Source organism: Bos indicus x Bos taurus, chromosome 24 (assembly GCF_003369695.1).
Source record: "Bos indicus x Bos taurus breed Angus x Brahman F1 hybrid chromosome 24, Bos_hybrid_MaternalHap_v2.0, whole genome shotgun sequence".
NCBI lineage: Eukaryota > Metazoa > Chordata > Mammalia > Artiodactyla > Bovidae > Bos > Bos indicus x Bos taurus.
Genome location: NC_040099.1, coordinates 6,764,882 through 6,782,108, shown reverse-complemented (window position 1 = coordinate 6,782,108; position 17,227 = coordinate 6,764,882).

Here is a 17,227-nt window from a genome sequence, read left to right as displayed (position 1 = left end):
CATGGGGTCACAAAGAGTCGGGCATGACTGAGTGACTGTCACTTCCTTCCTTTCTACGTGCTATACAGTATGTATGAAAGCAAGAGATGTCTGAACCTGTTGTAGATTTTAGTAGTTTGATCTGTTTGTTTGATAGCTGTTCTGTTCTCATGGAACAAAATTTTGGAAGACGTTTTTTAGTTTCTAATCAGCTATGTGTATACATATGTCTCCTTTTTTTGGACTTCTTTCCCATTTACACCACCACAGAGCATTGAGTAGAGATCCCTGTGCTACACAGTTAGGTTCTCATTAGTTATCTACTTTAAATATTAATAATTAGTGTCCATAGTGTATCTTTCCTTACTTGTCCCCCAGGCAGGTAGTCTGCTCACCTTGAAGATGCTGGTGTTGTAAAGTACCTGTTTCTTTACAGATATAGATTATGTGTATGATTTGTTTGCTTGTTGTTCAGTCTCATGTCTGCGACCCCATGGACTGCAGCACACTGGGCTTCCCTGTCCTTCACCATCTCCTGGAGTTTGCTCAGATGCGGGTCCATCGACTGGGTGATGTCATCCAAACATTTCACCCTCTGCTACCCTCTTCTTTTGCTTTTGATCGTTCCCAGCATCAGGGTCTTTTCCAATGAAATAGAATTGCAGTATGCTATATACACAGAGCTGTGCATTTTGCATTTTAAATTTACACATTTATTGGGTGCCAATATGTCTTGGTGATGTTTCACACACTATCATTAGAGCTATCTGATGCTTTCTAATGAAGGTCTAATTTCCAATCATATGGAGGAGCTATAATTTATTTACAGTTCCTGTTGTCTTCTGTTGTTTATGTTCATTCGATAAATCTGTAATACACTACTGGTAAATAATATAATACATTAGGATTAATGAGTGTTATAGGAAAAAGATAGTAGAGCACATCAGGCAGGCTGGAAGTTTGTGGAAAGCTTTGAATATTAACTAGTGTGGCCATTGTCAGCATCCTTGAGTGGAGGTATTTTAGGGCAAGCTTGAATTAATAAAAGAATGTAGGGCTAAGGGAATGCAGAAGAAGTTTCAGCAATAAGGGCCATCTGGAACAAAGGCTATTCTGGATCTTTTGCGTCGCCACGTTTAATGTTAGAGTCAGTGGGTTGATGTGCAGAAAATGCTTTCCTGGAGTTTTGATTGGGATTACATTGAATCTACAGAACAAGTTTGGACAAAGTGACAACTTTTTCCAAACGTTGACAACTCTGAGTCTTTCTGGCATGCTGCAGTCCCCGGGGTGGCAAAGAGTCAGACGTGAGTGGGCAGCTGAACAACAACCACAGACATGGAATATCTCTCCATATATTCACTTCTTTTTTGATTTCCTTAATCAGCATTTTATAGTTTTCCTTGTATAGCCCTTTCACATATTTGTCAGATTATACCTAAGTTTTTTATTTTTTTGATATGCTAGCATAAATATGTGTGTTTTAAATTCAAATCCCACTGGTTCATTGCTGGTATGTAGGAAAGTGATTGACTTGTGCATAATAACTTTTTATCTTTCAACATTGCTATAACCATGAGTTTTGTTGTCGTTGAGGATTTCTTTATAGACAATAATGTTATCTGTGAACAGAAGCAGTTTTATTTCTTCCTTCCCACTGTATATACCTTTTCCACTGGTCATACTGCACAAGCTAGAATTTCCAGTACGATATTGAAAAGAAGTGATGAGGGGGGCATCATTTTGTACCTGACCTTAGTGAGAAAACCTTGTTTTTCTTATCAATTATGATGTTAGCTGTTGGATTTTTGTAGAAACTATTTATCAAGTCAAAATTTCCCGTTGTTTCTAGGTAGACTGAGTTTTTTTCTTTATCATGCAAAGATGTTAGACATGGGCTCATTTTTACCAATAAATTCAAATTTATTTTCATTAAGGAAGAAAACGTGGTCTTAGGCAAACTTTTGGGGGAGGGAGTTTAAGTGGAAATCCCTTTTGATTTGAATGGTATGATATTCCTCTTCAAGGATCTAATGAAACTTTCTTTGTGGTCAGTACAGTCGTCAATTTTTCTGTTTCATATGTGCTTCAAATGATTATAATTTACATTTTTCTACTTTGGGTTGCAGGAATTGCTTTATCTGTATACTTACATATCACTTAAAATATGCTTAGTATTTGTGTTATATCTCTAGTATACTTGCTATTTTGCTATCAATATTAGGTGTCTGGTTTTAAGAAAAAGGTACTAAAATGTTCTGCAATTAATAATTCACTTTTTTATTATACTATGTTCCTTTTTCATACTTTATTAGTCTTCTCAGTCTCTAAATCCTTCCAACCTTTTTTGAATGCCATCTTAAAATGGATAGTAACTACATAATTATCAGTATCAATTATTTTACTATTATTCTTTAATATCAGTGCCCTACATTTAGCATGATCCTAAATGTCTAGCCCCAATTATGTCCTGCTGGCCATGGGATTGAATTTTAGCTGATGAGGCTAAAATTTACAAACAGAGGCTGTGTACAAATTGTTTTTAGCTAAAATTTACAAATTGTTTTAGGTTAAAATTTACAAACAGAGGCTGTGTACAAATTGAATTTTAGCCGGTGAGGCTAAAATTTACAAACAGAGGCCGTGTACAAATTGTTTGGGATAGCTTCTAAAAAGAGAAGTTGTGCTGTTCTTCATCCAATTATCTGGAATAAGCAAGTAATGACTGGCTCTTCAGCAGTGATCTTGTGCCCAAATACCACACTGAGAAAAAGATGAAACAAGAGATCAAAGAGTTCTGGGCCTTGGCTGGTATATAAGTTAGCTATCTTAAAAACATAGGGATTTAGTTCTGTTTTCAAGTTTCTGGTTTATAAGGCCTTTTGATAAAAGGCGCAGCCCACTAACCTCAATACCAATACTTTTATTTTAACCCTATTCACTTAACTAAGGGTTTAAAGGAGAAAACCTCTTTGTGTCTGTAAAACTATTCATATTCTTGAATTTTGGTTTAGCTAAAGATGGAATTCTAAGTTAAAGTTTCTCTGATAACTTGAAAAAACTTCTCCTTTGTCTTGCAGTAGGTGGTAACTCTGCCTAGAAATTTGGAATATTGATCATTTCTAAATTTTTCTCCCGAATAATTTTAAATCCTCTCTTTATCTTGATGTCCTGAAAATTGTTGATGATGAGCTTGTCAAAGAAACATTGCACCAGATGAGTTAAATAGGCAAAGAGAACTTTATTAAGTTGAGAGCAAGTGGAGAGATAGAACTTAACTCTGATGAAATGAGAATTGGAAGAGTCCTTAAGTGCTGGGGTGAACCAGTGGAAAAATAGAAAAGAGTATTCCTTGGTTGTAAAATGTTATCAAGAGGCTGGGAGGTTTATATCTCAAAGGAGCAAAGACAGATTTACAATTAGAAGTTTTCTCCAGTTGGTGGTCTAAGAAGAGGGAAATCACAGAGCTATAGTCAGGAAGAAACTTGTCCAGATTTAGTCAGACTGAGGGGAACATTCGGAGAAGGCAATGGCAGTCTACTCCAGTACTCTTGCCTGGAAAATCCCATGGACGGAGGAGCCTGGTAGGCTGCAGTCCATGGGGTTGCGAAGAGTTGGACACGACTGAGCGACTTCACTTTCACTTTTCACTTTCATGCATTGGAGAAGGAAATGGCAACCCACTCCAGTGTTCTTGCCTGGAGAATCCCAGGGATGGTGGAGCCTGGTGGGCTGCCGTCTGTGGGGTCGCACAGAGTTGGACACGACTGAAGCGACTTAGTAGTAGGGAAACATTAAGACCATCTGGGTCACTCTTCTGCATTGGCCTTATTTTTTTTCATTAGTCACATTTGATGTGACTTAATCTGGACAGTTTCTACTTAAGCTCTGGGGAATTTTTGTTGCATGGCTTTAAAAAAAAAATACTTATCTTTTCCATCTTCCTTTCTTTTTCCCTTGGAACTTTTATTGATTAAATGCTGCACTTCCTAGTTGGTTCGTGTATTTTGTCTTCCATATGTCCATCTCTGACCTTTATTCAACTCTCTGGGAAGTATTCTCAATGCAATCTTTCAAACCTTTCACTGAATTTTTAAAATTTATTTATTTATTTTCGGCTGCACTGGGTCTTCATAGCTACGTGGGCTTTTCTGTAGTTGTGGCGAGCAGGGGCTACTCTTTGTTAGGAGCATGGACTCTAGGGCACATGGACTTCAGTAGCTGCAGTTCCTGGGTTCCTGAACACAGGTTCAGTAGTTGTAGTGCCTGGGCTTTATTTCTCTGCAGCACATGGGATCTTCCCGGACCAGGGATTGAACCCATGTCTCCTGCATTGGCAGATGGATTCTTTACCATTGAGGCACCAGGGAAGCCCCTTTCATTGACTTTTAAATTTCAGTATTCAATATTTTATTCCCTAAACAGTAAATTAGCTTCTACTTACATTTTGGAAGCAGGGATCTATTTTTTTCCCCCTGGATGTGATGTAATTGTACATGCCTCTGAGGAATCTAACTAGAGATATTTCATATTTAAGAATTTCTACTTGCTTTTCAAAGGTCATTTTTGTTTATATTTGTCATTTCCAATGAGGTCTGTGGTCCTTATTTCTTTTAAGACAGAAGACCTCATTGGGAATTAGGAGCATGTGGTCATGGAGGTCTTGAATCTCCTATTGTGATTTAGGATAATTTAATCAGATTAAAAACACAGGTATGATGCAGGAAGATCTCAAAGGATTTCATCTTTTTTCTTTAATAGGTTTCAAATTCTCCAAAGAGGGTTCCTTCATTAACTTTTAAACTTGGAATTGCAAACCTGCATTCTCTTGGTCTTTTTTATATGGAAGTATGATGTTGGAAGTTAAAAATCCATCTATAGGACTTTCTGTCTGTCTTGTCTTCAGTCCCAAATTTCACCCCCATTTTTCTCGCATTTTCAAGCAAAATGCTCAGTCAGTAACAACCTCTATTTGCTTCCACTATACAAGTATTTCGGAGAAGGCAATGGCACCCCACTCTGGTACTCTTGCCTGGAAAATCCCATGGATGGAGGAGCCTGGTAGGCTGCAGTCCATGGGTCAGGAAGAGTCAGACACGACTGAGCGACTTCACTTTCACTTTTCACTTTCATGCATTGGAGAAGGAAATGGCAACCTACTCCAGTGTTCTTGCCTGGAGAATCCCAAGGATGGTGGAGCCTGGTGGGCTGCCGTCTATGGGGTCGCACAGAGTCGGACACGACTGAAGCGACTTAGCAGCAGCAGCAGCAGCATACAAGTATTTCTGCCCATCCTAACCCTTCCTTACTGCCCTGCCTCAGCTGTTCATTAAAATTTGTTTTCAACTTATGACCCGTTACACTGTGTGTCGTCATTGCTTTTTTTTCTTTAAAGAAAAATTGTAGTTTATTTTTAACTGGAGGAGAGCTGCTTTCTAATGTTGTATTGGTTTCTGCCATACATCAATATGAATCAGCCATGGGTATACACACGTCCCCTCCTCTTGAACCTTCCTCCCATTTCCCACCCCACCCCTAGGTTATCACAGAGTGCTAGGCTGAGCTCCCTGTGTCACACAGCAGCTTCCCGTTAGCTGTTTTACATATGTTTGACATATGGCAGTGTATATGTTTCAGTGCTATTCTCCCAATTCATCCCCCTCTCCCCTTCCCCTCCTGTGTCCATAAGTCTGTTTTCTATGTCTGAGTCTCTATTCCTGCCCTGCAAACCATTGATGAACTTAGAGCCAGTTTTACAGAGGGAAGTAAGTCAGAAAAACAAATATCGTATATTAACCCGTGTGTATGGAATCTAGGAGGGGGACTCATTGCTTTCTTCTTTGTAATTTATTTCTTAGGTTGTAGGAAAATGAGTTGGCAATCACGTGCTCATTCCTTGCTATTCATTAGGACTGAGCCCCTTCTGTATGTGTTTTAGTGTTCAGGAGGGAGAAAAAAAAAATTAATTCCTGGTACTTTGAATCCAACAGAAGGAACAGTAAGATGCTGGTTCCCAATGCTACAGCCCACATTACATTCGAAAGCACTTCTGACATTGCTCTCCTGGAATTTACTGGCCCTTTAAGGGCTGGTTGTGTTTAGGTCTGTAGGGCCAGTAAAAGCTGATCCAGGACCTAGGTGGCAGTGACTTAGAGGGTCCACAGAGGGCTACTCTGTTAGACCACGTCCCTCTGTTGTGCTTTGAGGAACAGCTGCCAAACATGTCAGAGCGAGCAGCAGTGCCAGTGCTGTTTATAAGATACCAGATCTTGTTTACTTTTCTTTGGAAGGATTGCCTAAACATATTCCAAAGCAGGATTTCAAACTGAAGTTAAAATTAAGTAAGGGAGGCCTGGCGTGCTGCAATTCATGGGGTCACAAAGAGTCGGACACAACTGAGCAACTGAACTGAACTGAACCCCAGTTATATGCTGTTTTAAACATGAATTTCACCGCCATCTCCAAAAATTGATTTCATACTGTTTGTGGTGAAAAATAAAGGACAACTAGGCTTTATATTTGTTCTTTTCTGCTAGGCCACTTGGGCTTGCCTGGTGGCTCAGAAGGTAAAGAATCTGCCTGCAACGCTGGAGACCTGGGTTGGATCCTGAGGTTGGGAAGATCCCTGGAGAAGGGAATGGCAACCCACTGCAGTATTCTTACATGGAGAATCCCATGGATGGAGGAGCTTGGTAGCTTCAGTCCATGGAGTTGCAAAGAGTTGGACACAACTGAGTGGCCTGGCTACTATGCTGCTTAAGGACAGGCATAGTAGATTTCTAATTATGTTTGATTCTCTGCGTTTCATATTAAACCTGGCCTTCCTTTATCTCTAATGTATATTGATGCTTTAACTCACATAAAGGTATGATTTGTTTCCAATCACCAAACTTCCCTATGGTTTATCAAGGGCAGGATTATTTTAGCAAAAGTGTAGCATACGGTGCATAAATAGCACTCATAGATAAGCATATCATGCACAAGAGATTAATACAATTTTCCTGTTTTGAGTGATTAATATTTACCCTGGCAGCTGTAGCATTTTAGTCTTCCATTAGCTGACAGATGTGAATAAGGGTTACATCTTGCCTCCACCAAGCTGCTATATCTTAATACATGTTCATAGCTCAGGGACTAAGAAATATGCTACAGGAATACTTAGAACTCTCAGAGGAATTTCTTGTGGCTTCAACTGATGTTTTCCCCACAAATACATTAAATTGAATATTTTATTTCTTCAGGGCAAAAAGTTAACTGGCTTAAAACTCACAGGTGCAGAACAATAAAAAATATTCCAACGTAAACCTGGGCATTTACACGTGAGTCATTGGCTTGTTAGACTGGTCTCATAGCACAGAGCACCAGGAGAAGTTGTAAAGGAATTGATGGTTTGTAGCACTGAGTCTAGGGTGAATAGTAAAAAGAAAACATGTTAGTATTTGAAAGATAATTATGAATGTGTACTACCTCAGGTTTTATTTTGAGGCATCAGACAAGTTATATATTGGTAGCATTTTCACTATAAATGGATAACAACACGTAATCAAGCTTTGAAGGAAAGCACTAATTATGACTCTGTTATCTCATTTCCATACATGATACTTTTACTTGTATGCAAGTTTGGTGTTAGAATGATATCTTGTGAGATTGAGGATGCCTAGACTTTTTCAGATGTTTATTTGAATGAATGCTTTTTTTTTGTAGAAAACAAAAGTAGAAATTGGAAAATTATATACTGTCTTACAAATTAGGTATGTGTTGTCTCAAAGTTACATGTATGAGTGTATTCACAAGCAATGTAAAAATATATTTCAGTGCTAGGTGTTATGTTGTGTATACTAATTAATACTTAAAATGTATGTCTATTAAAAACTGTGTACACATACATGTATTTCTGTGTGTTTACCATTTGGACATTTACACAGTGAAAATTTAATAATGTTTATGAAAAAGCCTTAATGCTATTTGTCTATGCATTTATTAACTAAATAAGTATTGCTCAAAATACTGGATGCTTAAGATCAAGTGGTATGTGTCCTGTAACAACCAAGTGAGATATAAGCCCTGCTAAGAACATTCACACTCTGGGAAATAAAAGCACACCATATGAATAGTTGAATAATATCAAAGTAAATTGCACTTCACAAACTGTTGATTTAAAAACTTATTTTTCTTTGGAAAACTCTTAATTAAATGTCTTTTAGGTTTAATGCGGAGTAGGGGGGAGCATCGTAACATTGTGTTGGCAGAATCTTAGTCCTGTCTCATAAAAGGAATTCAAGGGAGAATATTCATGGAGTTTTAGGGCCCAGATGGAGTGATTTTTAAAAGGGGAAGGACTGCATTGGGGAGAATGTTAAAATCACTTTAGAAAAGTGGGCAGAGAAAGGCAAGGTTTTTGATGCAAATGTAAACAAGCAGAGAGTCCATGTCGACAAATCAGCTGTACTATTTCACTCACTGTGTTCTTTTCCAGGGGTAAATATTTCCCAGAGTAAATCGCCAGCTTATTTCTACTCATTCTCAACAGTGCTTTATGTTGAGATGAAAAGCTCACAGGATTCCAGTGTTATTTAACAAAGGAGCAGTAAATTTGTTGGTTTCCATTTTTAGCCCTCCAATTTTGCCTTCTTCAGCCTCAACTAGAGGACAGAAGATTATTGTTAAGGGAACATAATCAATCCAGATATTCATCACTGTCAACTGTGTCATGGTTGCATGCAGAGTTTTTGATTGTAGTTGTTCCAATCTTTACAAGGGTCAGATTTTGTTTTTCTGTAAGAGGAACATTATTTGTCACATCATTTGATGGGACAGTGGCTGCTGGGCAGCATTTAAAACTCCGAGAACATACATTTCAGCCTGGCAGTGTGAATAGTCAAGGAAAGACGATGACTATTTTAAGTCTACAGTAATAGCAGTAGCTGAAATTGCCCAAATTAAACCCAGGGAGCAGATTCCATAACAGAATCCAGAGCTCTCAGAACTAGAGCCTATAACTTCATACATCCTTGTTCTCTAAACTGATCTTTCTGAGCTGAGTCCCTTAGAAACATCATCACATGGGTTTTAGTTTCACCCCTCATTTTGCAATTGCTTTTCTACCAGCCTACAAAAGAAAGCCATGCTTCTGGTATAAATTGACTCTCCCTGTGGTGCTTTATTCTAACAATACCAAAGCAATTATGATGGAAACTACCATTCTCAGTGTTGAGAATGAGTTTAATGACTGGGCACTACGTACTAAGCAAATTTTTAAATTTTCAACAATTTTACAAGCACATAACAGTTATCTAGTGTTAGATCAAAATAGAAAAAAATGTTGATTTTTATGTAATTTTTGACATTTAATTTAGAAGGAATAAAGATGATTGTATATTTTTCTTTAAATAACACCTATTAATGACTATAAACAAGGTACCTTAATGTTTACATCTATTTATGTAGGAATTACCTACTGACACAATGTGGTCCACTGGAGAAGGGAATGGCAAACCACTTCAGTATTCTTGCCTTGAGAACCCCATGAACAGTATTAAAAGGCAAAATGATAGGATACTGAAAGAGGAACTCCCCAGGTCAGTAGGTACTCAATATGCTATAGGAGATCAGTGGAGAAATAACTCCAGAAAGAATGAAGGGATGGACTCAAGACAAAAGCAATACCCAGTTGTGGATGTGACTGGTGATAGAAGCAAAGTCTGATGCTATAAAGAGCAATATTGCATAGGAACCTGGAATGTCAGGTCCATGAATCAAGGCAAATTGGAAGTGGCCAAACAAGAGATGGCAAGAGTGAACATCGACATTCTAGGAATCAGTGAACTAAAATGGACTGGAATGGGTGAATTTAACTCAGATGACCATTATATCTACTACTACGGGCAGGAATCCCTTAGAAGAAATGGAGTAGCCATCATGGTCAACAAACGAGTCCGAAATGCAGTACTTGGATGAAGTCGCAAAAACGACAGAATGATCTCTGTTCGTTTCCAAGGCAAACCATTCAATATCACAGTAATCCAAGTCTATGCCCCAACCAGTAATGCTGAAGAAGCTGAAGTTGAACGGTTCTATGAAGACCTCCAAGACCTTTTAGAACTAACACCCAAAAAAGATGTCCTTTTCATTATAGGGGACTGGAATGCAAAAGTAGGAAGTCAAGAAACACCTGGAGTAACAGGCAAATTTGGCCTTGGAATACGGAATGAAGCAGGACAAAGACTAATAGAGTTTTGCCAAGAGAACGCACTGGTCATAGCAAACACTCTCTTCCAACAACACAAGAGAAGACTCTACACATGGACATCACCAGATGGTCAACAATGAAATCAGATTGATTATACTCTTTGCAGCCAAAGATGGAGAAGCTCTATACAGTCAACAAAAACAAGACCAGGAGCTGACTGTGGCTCAGGTCATGAACTCCTTATTGCCAAATTCAGACTTCAATTGAAGAAAGTAGGGAAAACCACTAGACCATTCAGGTATGACCTAAATCAAATCCCTTATGATTATTCAGTGGAAGTGAGAAATAGATTTAAGGGACTAGATATGATAGCTAGAGTGCCTGATGAACTATGGACGGAGGTTCGTGACATTGTACAGGAGACAGGGATCAAGACCATCCCCATAGAAAAGAAATGCAAAAAAGCAAAATGGCTGTCTGAGGAGGCCTTACAGATAGCTGTGAATAGAAGAGAAGCGAAAAGCAAAGGAGAAAAGGAAAGATATAAGCATCTGAATGCAGAGTTCCAAAGAATAGCAAGGAGAGATAAGAAAGCCTTCCTCAGTGATCAAAGCAAAGAAATAGAGGAAAAAAACAGAATGAGAAAGACTAGAGATCTCTTCAAGAAAATTAGAGATACCAAGGGAACATTTCATGCAAAGATGGGCTCGATAAAGGACAGAAATGGTATGGACCTAACAGAAGCAGAAGATATTAAGAAGAGGTGGCAAGAATACACGGAAGAACTGTACAAAAAAGATCTTCATGACCAAGATAATCAGATGGTGTGATCACTGACCTAGAGCCAGACATCCTGGCATGTGAAGTCAAGTGGGCCTTAGAAAGCATCACTACAAACAAAGCTAGTGGAGGTGATGGAATTCCAGTGGAGCTCTTTCAAATCCTGAAAGATGATGCTGTGAAAGTGCTGCACTCAATATGCCAGCAAATTTGGAAAACTCAGCAGTGGCCACAGGACTAGAAAAGGTCAGTTTTTATTCCAATCCCAAAGAAAGGCAATGCCAAAGAATGCTCCAACTACCGCACAATTGCACTCATCTCACACGCTAGTAAAGTAATGCTCAAAATTCTTCAAGCCAGGCTTCAGCAATACGTGAACCATGAACTTCCATATGTTCAAGCTGGTTTTAGAAAAGGCAGAGGAACCAGAGATCAAATTGCCAACGTCTGCTGGATCATGGAAAAAGCAAGAGAGTTCCAGAAAAACATCTATTTCTGCTTTATTGACTATGCCAAAGCCTTTGACTGTGTGGATCACAATAAACTGTGGAAAATTCTGAAAGAGATGGGAATACCAGAGCACCTGACCTGCGTCTTGAGAAACCTATATGCATATCAGGAAGCAACAGTTAGAACTGGACATGGAACAACAGACTGGTTCCAAATAGGAAAAGGAGTACGTCAAGACTGTATATTGTCACCCTGCTTATTTAACTTCTATGCAGAGTACATCATGGGAAACGCTGGGCTGGAAGAAGCACAAGCTGGAATCAAGCTTGCTGGGAGAAATATGAGTAACCTCAGATATGCAGATGACACCACCTTTATGGCAGAAAGTGAAGAGGAACTAAAAAGCCTCCTAATGAAAGTGAAAGAGGAGAATGAAAAAGTTGGCTTAAAGCTCCACATTCAGAAAACGAAGATCATGGCATCTGGTCCCATCACTTCATAGGACATAGATGGGGAAACAGTGGAAACAGTGTCAGACTTTATTTTTGGGGGCTCCAAAATCACTGCAGATGGTGACTGCAGCCATGAAATTAAGACGCTTACTCCTTGGAAGGAAAGTTATGACCAACCTAGATAGCATATTCAAAAGCAGAGACATTACTTTGCCAACAAAGGTCCGTCTAGTCAAGGCTATGGTTTTTCCAGTGGTCATGTATGGATGTGAGAGCTGGACTGTGAAGAAAGCTGGGTGCCGAAGAATGGATGCTTTTGAACTGTGGTGTTGGAGAAGACGCTTGAGAGTCCCTTGGACTGCAAGGAGATCCAACCAGCCTGTTCTGAAGGAGATCAGCCCTGGGATTTCTTTGGAGGGAATGGTGTTGAAGCTGAAACTCCAGTACTTTGGCCACCTCATGCGAAGAGTTGACTCATTGGAAAAGAAGACTCTGATGCTGGGGGGAGGGATTGGGGGCAGGAGGAGAAGGGGACAACAGAGGATGAGATGGCTGGATGGCAACACTGACTCGATGGACGTGAGTCTGAATGAACACCAGGAATTGGTGATGGACAGGGATGCCTGGCATGCTGCAGTTCATGCAGTCGCAAAGAGTCGGACGTGACTGGGCGACTGAACTGAACTGAATGTAGGAATTAGAGTAGAATTGATCTTTAAATATGCCTGCTGCTGCTGCTGCTAAGTTGCTTCAGTCGTGTCTGACTCTGTGCGACCCCATAGACAGCAGCCCACCAGGCTCCCCCATCCCTGGGGTTCTCCAGGCAAGAACACTGGAGTGGGTTGCCATTTCCTTCTCCAATGCATGAAAGTGAAAAGCGAAAGTGAAGTCACTCAGTTGTGTCCGACCCCCAGCGACCCCATGAACTGCAGCCTATCAGGCTCCCAAATCCATGGCATTTTCCAGGCAAGAACACTGGAGTGGGGTGCCATTGCCTTCTCCCTTAAATATGCCTAGCTTTAGTTATAAACAATGCTCACTAAGGGATTCTTACTTTGCAAAAACATATCAGGCGAATTTTTAAAAGCCTGAGTCATCTTTTAAGAGGTATCATTTCATAAGATTTTAATGTTTATTTAATAGTTGTTTTTCACAATATTTAGTTTTGATAAATTATAGTTATCTACAATATTGTATAATTCATGTAATAATGTTAATAGTTGCATAATTATAATTTTTTCATTCAAGACATTGATTTTATTTTTAGGTAGGTAGGGAAGCAGTGCTGGAGAAGGAAATGGCAACCCACTCCAGTATTCTTGCCTAGAGAATCCCATGGACATAGGAGCCTGGTGGGCTGCTGTCCACGGTGTCGCACAGAGTCGGACACAACTGAAGTGACTTGGTAGCAGCATCAGAGAAGCAGTGCAATAAGAGATACAGAATCTAAACTTTTGTTAAGAGATGTATTAGTTTTAGTTGCTCAGTCATGTCTGACTCTTTGTGACCACATGGACTGTAGCCAGCCAGCGTCCATGGGGTCCATGGAATTCTCGAGGCAAGAATACTGGAGTGGGTTGGCATGCCCTTCTCCAGGTGATCTTTCTGACCCAGGGATCAAACCCAGGTCTCTGGCATTGTGGGCAGATTCTTTACTGAGCTGAGATATTATCTGCTAAAAATAAGCATAGAAGATATATATGTATATATATCATTAGGATAAAATGCTCAGGAATCAGTAGTGGGGGAATTAAGGATTCAAGGGAAAAAAGAAATGATGGGCAATTTCAATGTATTAAAGATTTTGTCCATAAGAGTTACTTATCTTTGTATGTGAGTATTTAAATCTCCATTGGCTACATATAGAAAGTGTCTTAATTTTATTTAAAAAGTTTAATAGTTGAAATAAAGTTGAAATTTTATTTGTTTCAGCTATTTAGAATGAAGCATTTCTAGAGACAATAAAATTATATAAAAGGGAATATTCTAATAGAATTTTGGGGGTAATGTATACACAAAAAGTTTGTAGATAAGCAATACAGATAATTCAGGGCAATTTTTGGCTCTGACCTTGTGGATTCATATTCATCAAATGTGCATAAATACTCAGTAGAAATAAACTGCATGAATAATCTTATTGTGTAAATAAGCCACTGATTATTCCTTTGCACAGCCATTAAATCAACAGTTTATTATGCTTATTATATTTATAAAGTACTGTTTTGACAAGGTAAATGCTTTGCAAATTATAAAAACAATTTTTATAATTATTTTTTAGCTTTTAAAAAATAATTTTATTTAGTTTTGGCTGCACTAGGCCTTCATTGCTGCACAGGCTTTTCTCGAGTTGCAGAGTATGGTGGCTGCTCTCTAGCTGTGGCGCGGGGGCTTCTCATTGCAGTGGCTCCCCTTGTTGCAGAGCACAGGCTCTGGGCATGCAGGCTTCAGGAGCTGAGATTCCTGGGTTAGGAGTTCAACAGTTCAACAGTTGTGGTGCACAGGCGTAGTTGCTCTGTGGCATGTAGGATCTTCCCCCCATCAGGGATTGAACCCAGGTCTCGTCATTGGCAGGCAGATTCTTTACCACTGAGCCACCAGGGAAGCCCATGATAACTTATTGAGTACCTAAACTTTGGAGAGAGGGGAAGCTTTCTTTACTTATAGATTGCGGATGTTTACTGGCCAGGAAAAGTACATAGCAAAGATAAAGAGAAAAGTTGAACCTCTGGTTAATAATGGTGTGAAGGTGTGGGTGAATCTTCACTCCCCACAAATGAGTGTTAGATGAGGTAAAATTATGAAAACAAGCATTTCCACACTCAAAATCAACCAGTGGCAAGCTACGTATTGAGAAGCGTGTGTTTATGAAAAAGTGATCTGTGATCATGCGTGTGGCTCCTCAGCCCATGCCCGCCACATCTTTTCCACACAGCCATTTTACCACAAGTTGGCGGTGGAAGCCCTCAGTCCTGCTGGTGGGAAGATAGGTACGTGTCTGTGCCTTAACTATTAATATTTCCACAATTCTAAGGTATTGACGCTTCAGCAAGTTGCAGAATATTTTTGTCGTTGTCGTTGACATCCCCGCCTTCACCTACTCGTTTTCCTACGAGGTAGCCTGCAGTATTAGAGTCTAGAAATAAAGGTGATGATTTGCTTTAGCAAAAAGGGCAATACTTAGGAGAGAGAGAGAATATTCTGGCAATTTTTGAGAAGAGTTCTGAGAATCCACCTGAGAAGTAAAGTTCTCTGTCTCCAGGAGGGCAGACAAATGAGGGGGGATGATCTGTGATCATGTACATTGAACTCCCTGCAAGAGTATTCTATGGAGGAGATCTTCAGTGAGTATTAGTTTTTTTTTTTTTTTTTTTCCATTTTCCCAGTTTGACATGTGGGCAATACCATTATCCGTTTAAGGCAAGAGTAATACCTAGGAAATATTTCACAAATTATAAACTTGATTCTCGATCCTTATTCAAACCACTATCCATTTCAAGTCTACTATTAAGAGAAATACCTTGACCAGAAAGAGAAAGAAGCTATGCAAACTCTCTCCCCTGAAGAACCTGGACTTTAAATTCTCAGCCCTTCCTTATTGCATTCTTAATGTCTTTTCTGAATTCTGAAAATCTCAGATATCCCCATATCTACATATAAATATAAATTTATTATTAAGTCAAATATATTGCATAGGATACAAATTCTGCAGATAAACTCAACTATTTTTAAAATTTTTGCCCCAATTTCACCTCTTATTGTCAAGGGATGGATATTTTCATTTTCTTCTTTTTTTTAATGAACTAGAGAAAGCTTATTGAATGATCTTTAGGTTATTTATCCTTATTAGTGAATTTCTATGTCAGATAGACTTATAAAATTTTTAAAGTAGGCAATCTTGAGGCATACTGCTAGTAGGAAAAAAAAAACACAGATACCATTGCTTAAAAATTACTAACTTCAGAATATTTGATATCCAAGTTTCACAAGTCAAAGACGATGCAATTCAACTTGGCTTTTGCTGTAGCATTTTTCTCTTCAGGCTTTTCCAACAGAGAATAAATTATAATTATAATAAAGAAGCATTCAGCAGAGAACCAGACATCAAAAAAATTGCAAGAGCCAAACTCGCATAGGATAGTGTTATTTTAGTGTCAGTAAAGTTAGCTCTTAATAGTTAACTAAAAATTATCTCACATGATTTTTAACAGCCTCAATTTCTAGAAACCTTCTGCCCTTATGAAACTGGGAAAAAGTTTTGATGATATTTTGCATTTTAGAAATGTAAAACAACCAGTCATTACAGATGCTTGGAAGGAATAAAACCTTTAGAAAAATTCTGTGTTCAGAATCCTTTAGGCTTTATGTAAGATTCTTTGAAAAGGTAAAATTGCCTCTGGCTGCATTCTCTGGGAAGAATGTAGAAGAGCCGAAAATTGCTTTATAGTCCTGAATTAATCGGCAGTAACTCTTCTAAATAACTCTGTGTGATATTATTCTCATTCTATAGATAATACCTAGTCCCAGAGGGAGAGAGTCCTGTTTTGGCCCGATAGCAGGGCAGTGGGAGAAGCCCCATAGGGTTCTTGGAGTGGTTACGTGTGGGGCAGAACCTTTCAGAAGCAGGAGTGAATGGGAGGATACTTGCAATCAAAATGCTCTGTAGTTGAGATTAATTTACAATTGAGTGGTTTAAAGTAATTTTCTGGAAACTAAAGTCAGCCCATCTGTACCTCCTGTTTGTTTTGATAGCAAAGCCACCCATGACTATGTTGCAGTTGTGTTAACATCAAACAATTTATTAGGCTTTTGTAGGATAAGTAGGGCTTCCTAGGTGGCACAGTGTTTAAAGAATCCACCTTCAAATGCAGGAGATGCAGGAGACTCAGGTGTGATCCCTGGGTCCGGAAGATTCCATGGAGAAGGAAATGGCAACCCACTCCAGTATTCTTGCCTGGAAAGTTCCATAGACAGAGGAGCCTGGTGGGCTACAGTCCATGGGGTCGTGAAAGGTTGGACACGACTGAGTGCACAGTACAGGAGAAGTAGTTCCTTTATGTAACTTCAAAACTGTCATTGTTTCGGGTTCAAATGCAGAATAATATAGTAATGTCTTATTCATTTTATATTTTTCCTACCCCTTTTCTACAAGAGTTCTAATTATCGTAGACTTTTTATAGCTTATTTGATGACCTCTGATTCCTAGCAATGGTTTACAGTAAGTCTGTGTTGATTCAGACAAAGGTTTGTGCTGAATATAGATGGATTAAATATATTGAATGTTTCTCTTCTTCTAGGTAAGCAAAATGAAGAGTTGGTTCTCATTTCTGATTGATATACTGTTGCATTGCTTGAGCTATCTGTAAAATGGACATAAAGG